Source organism: Aegilops tauschii, chromosome 3 (assembly GCF_002575655.3).
Source record: "Aegilops tauschii subsp. strangulata cultivar AL8/78 chromosome 3, Aet v6.0, whole genome shotgun sequence".
In the NCBI taxonomy this organism is placed as follows: domain Eukaryota; kingdom Viridiplantae; phylum Streptophyta; class Magnoliopsida; order Poales; family Poaceae; genus Aegilops; species Aegilops tauschii.
This window is the reverse complement of record NC_053037.3, coordinates 481,001,915-481,007,165: the sequence shown is the minus strand read 5'-3', so window position 1 is coordinate 481,007,165 and position 5,251 is coordinate 481,001,915.

Below are 5,251 nucleotides of genomic sequence, written 5' to 3'. Positions count from 1 at the left end.
TCGTCATAAATCAATTACCATGTTGAGATTAGTATTTGCAAGGAAAATACGGGTATTGTAATACACATAGATTCGTTCGGCAATTTAAAAGGTTCCTTTCGTATTCTCGAATGGTAGGACCCGACGGCGTACCAGCCAGACCTTGGCTCGTGTTGATCCTAAAAAAAACCGGGCTCGTGTCCTTCGGTGGCATGTGCGGTACGCACATTAGGAAACCCCAACCAGTCGAGCCTCAGCGTTTCAAGTTGAAATATCTGGCGGCTAGAATTCCAGCCCTAGGAAATTCCCCTCATGTCCCCGGTCCATAATGACTACCGATGAACAACGGAGGGATGCTTTAGTAACTAGACAACGTTACCTACCGTGCCGAGCACGATTCAATTACCTCGGTCGCCGCTCGTCAAGGTCACCCGTCAACTGCATTGCCTAGTACTACTACTACTACTACAAGAGGATGAGCACAGAATTGAGCCCGTTTGTTCGTGCCTAGTACCTGAGTTAATATACCAGGCAATGCACTGGTATTGAGGGATTATCCTTTTACTCTGCATATATAACTTGTCTGAAGTCTAACTAAGCAAAATGTTTGACCAAATTCTTTCTTAAGAAATACAACAGGACAGATGTACGGCTTGAAAATTTATTACATGATGCAGGTTATGATATTGTTTCGAATCCTGGATCTTAAATTTCAGAAAATCCAAAAGTGAGCATAAATTCTTGAAACTAAGCATGGTCACGTGATATGGCACAAATATTACTTCGTAAGTTTTTTCTTCAATTTGAGACAAGCTACTTATGACAAGTTGCACAAATGAAGAGGCAAGGTATTTTGGAACAAAGACCTGTCACATTAAGGCGAACGATTTCACTATTGAAACCGTGGGCGTTTACGTGCCGCCACGAGTCCGCGCTTCTCATCGGCAGGTGCCGTCCGAGCAAGCGTGTGAGTCAACGGGAGGCATGCGAGCAGACCGCTACGCCAGCTGTCAGGGAGGCGCGCGAGCAGACCGCTGTGCAGGCTCACCGGGAGGCGAGCCCTTTGACCAGGCTTCGCCGCCCACCGTCGTCCCAACTGCTCCCACTTTTAATGTCGCTGGCGCCGCAGTTTAAAATCAACCCCGCACTACCCGGTATCGCTACAATCCTCTCTCTTCCTCTCCGATTCTCTTGTCGTCTACCTCCAACTAGCCTGACCTAAACGTACGCCATGCCGCATCACGATGGTCTGCCCTTAGTGTTCCAGTTTCCTGAGGAAGACACCCAGCCGGAGTCTCAAGAACATAAGGCGCTTTGGGACGAGCTTGAACTGGCCTTGCGGGGAGACGCCGCGCCTGTCCCCGCTCCCGTTCCGGCTCCCATCACCCCGACTACGCCAGCGCCCATCCCCGTGGCATTGATGGGCTGGGAGCCGCACATTGTCACCGAGCTTGATCCCACGGGGTTCCACGAGGTCCCCGCCGACTTTCACGCGCCCGTGCACCTGCCAGCGCAAGCGCCTGCGCGTGCACTGACGCGCACGCCCGTGCCGGTGCCCGTGCACCTGCCAGCGCATGCGCCTGCGTGTGCACTGACGTGCGCCCCCGTGCCGGTGCCCGTGCACACGAATGCCTCCGCCGCGCCGTTGACAGCGCCTATCCCCGCGCGGGTGCCAGTGCCCCCCTCAGTGGCATGGATGGCCGCCGTCGACTGCTTCCTTGCACCAACGCCAGTCGCCTCATCTCGCCAGTTGACTCGCTCCGGAGTCCAGAACATTTTGGCCTTCCTTGAAGCTAGGCCAACGTCCAGGAGTACGCCAACAACGGCGCAAGACACCGCCGTCGCCGTCGGTCAGCGGCCCGACGACACACAGAGCACGGCAGAGGAGCCACTTCCCACCGCGAGACGCCCCCGCCGCCGCCGCGTAATCTAAATTTGCCATGAAAAACGTTCGGATTGCCATGCTTAAAATCCAAACATTTATCATTTCCGTTTATTTTATATCGATCGTCGTAAAATTTAAAGTCGGAGTCAGACTGAACGAAATGTATGGTTTGATGGATTGAATGTTCTGCTAGAGCCGTATCAAATTAAATATAAAACGTCATCAAGCCACATGTAGTCCTTGTCATCCAACGACCTAGACTGCTTCAATGTCGAGCGCTCAACACGTTTAGCATGCAGTTAATTTCATGCCAAAAATAGTGCTAATCACATGACAATAGGCAAATAATATCCTAGTAGTTAATATCAACATGCACTTAATATACTTCCAAATTAACGTGCATTGCACGTACACACTGACTAGTGCTGCTAGTACGTGAAACTGGTGCCGTGACTTGTGAACGCGTCCAGATATGGTCAACGGCAACATCGCCCGCGAGTTCTTCCTGTTTGCCCGTGCGTATAAACGCAGAAGGGGAGGAGAGAGAGAGAGCACACATGGAACCCGCCACTAAGTGAAGGCGAATAGTACTAAAAATAATATTACATGTTATCCATTAATTATGCTGTGGTAATATAAAAACATTATGTGAACAAAGGGGGTACATCAAACATTGTTATTCTACGTATGTTGCCTATTGACGTGCGGCTTGAAGGCCCGGTCGCATGTTCGATCCTCGTCCTTTATTTTTTAATTTGTATATGGGTCCAAATTTGTTTCATGACACGTGGGCCCCTCGGTGTGTAGTTTGTAGCACTTTAATTTATGGGTCGAAATTTGTTCCATTGCAAGTGGACTATCGGTGTGTAGTTTTGTAGCTTATTTATAATAATTAAAGAGAACAGCATAGTTTTTTCAATAATACCATGGTGCAACGTTGAAGGCAAGAAAGGATGTGCAAGAGAGCGATGACCGAGCCAGAGGGAAATCAACTAGGGGAGTTGCGTGGGTTGCAACGGTGTTTGGAGTAGTTGTGGGCCGAATGCTACGAAAATATAATCTAAACCGACCGGAATAAATGCCTACACAAATTAATCCAAGGTTGGAGTGCCCCTCGCAATGTAAATAGCTCCGGCTTTGTGAGGGATGGAGAGGTAGTAGCTTCAACGCGTGGAAGATACGGTGTAAGAAAGCGAGGTCAATCGAGAGACATATAGATAGAGAGACAAAGTGAGTGTGGTCCGACATTCATTGAACAAATATATATGCTCTAGAGAGATATTGTCTGATTGAGCTTTTTGGCAAGGGTGAGGGCTGTAAGATAGAGCTTGAGAGATGATCCAGTCACAGACGTGTAGATATATTTTGTGCGTGGGAGGAAGCAAGGTCAACCGATCACATAGGGTCGCCGTGCGATCGAAAGAGTGAGACGGGTTGGAGAGAGTGACCTAGATAGACGATGTGCGTGAGAGAGTATACAATGTGAATAGGTCGAATTGGGCTCAAACATGGTGATATATCGTTTTTGTCCGAGAAAGAGCGAGGTCAATCGAGACATACGGAGAAAGAGAGAGAGATTGAGTGAGCGTGGCCCACCATGAGGTCGAAAGAGTGGCGGCGGCTTGGATGGACTGACCTAGATAGACAATTTGCGTGAGAGAGTATAGAGTGTGTCGATCGAGGCCCGAACAGGGAGATATATCATTTGTGTGTGAAAGAAAATGAGGTTAAACGAGACTCGGATAAAGAGAGCGAGATTGAGCGAGTGTGGCCCGCCGTGCGGAAGAAAGAGTGAGACAGTCTCGAGGGAGTGACCTAGATATACAACGTGCGTGCGTGCGCACGAGAGGTTGGGGGCTAGATAGGCAATGCATGTATTTAGCGCGAGAGGGTGAGAGGGAGAGGGGGAGAGAGAGAGAGAGCTCGACATGGGGTGCAATGGCGGGTGTGTGAGGTAAATACATTTGGTAACAGAGTGTAAAAATGGGTTGTGTAGATGAGAGACTTAGAGATCGAAACATGGAGAGAAAGAATGAACGTGTGTTGGAAACCGATAGCTTCCTAAGGTGGTTAGGAGAGGAAGATTGACCGATACAGGAAGTATGTAGCGTTTGTGGGGGGGGGGGCTAAAAACAACATTTGAATGTACATAGTACGAGACTTAATATCGATGAATTTCGGTGTACATTGTAAGATTTGAACCGAGGACCAGGCATACGGGTAATTATTTCGAATTCGTGCCATACTAAGTTTCGAAAAGTTGACATTGACTCAGTTTGTTGTGCTATTTTGTAGGTCATATGTTTGAATCCATCCAAAAGTTTTCTCACTACCATGGTGTTCATCATATACATATGAATTTGTATTAAAAAAGTAGCGTGGATACAGTGAAATGCGAAATCCACGTTAGAATTGGAGATCGCTACGTGACACACACTCTATTTCAAATAACTAACTACGTGACACACACTCTAATTCAAATAACTAATTATGTGATACACACTCTAATCCACGTTAGCATGGGTACCGTTTCGATTTTTTTTCAAATAACTCCTCATTAATTAATTTATAGTACTCCCTCTGTTCACTTTTATAAGACCTTGAAGACATTTCAGACAATGTGCAAAATAGTTCATTTTAAGTTGTCTGAAACGACTTACAAAAGTGAACGGATGGAGTATCTCGTTTCGAATGACTAATTATTGCAAGGAAAACACGGGCATGGTAATACATAAAGATTCATTTGGAAATGAAAGAAGATTCGTTTGCATTCTCAAATGTAGGCGCACCAGGCAGACCAGGGTCGTGTCGGGGTGGACGCTGCTTCGGTGCCTTAAAGGCAACTGCCTTTGGGTCACTGACATGTGGGCCAGCCACCTGTTGGGCCCACATGTCATGGACACAAAGGCAGGTGCCTTAAGGCACCGAAGCATAGTCCTGTCGGGTTGGTCGCGTGTGTCGGACGGACGCGTAGCACCCAGCCACCCACCCCCCTCCCCCCCCCCCCCAAAAAAAGGACGACGACAATATAAGTTTGTGCTTCCATGTTTCGGATTGAAATATCTGGCGGCCCCAATTCCAGCGCTGCAAAATCTCTCTTCTCCATCGTCCCCTTCCGCGCCCAGATTGCTCAAATCCCTAATTCGCCGCCAACCCTCGAATCGCCCCTCGTCTCGTCTCTTTCCCCACCGTTCCCCACCTCTGTGCCGGACAACGACGACGAAGACGACGGTCGTGCTTCACCACCGCACCGGAGCTACCTCATCTACACCCTCGTCCACCGCATCGGGTGGTCCACCGACAACGTCGGCCGCCGCAACCGACGTGCCTCACAGACACCGAGTTCCACCGCATCAGGTGTGCTTCACCGACGTCGTCTCCCAGCTC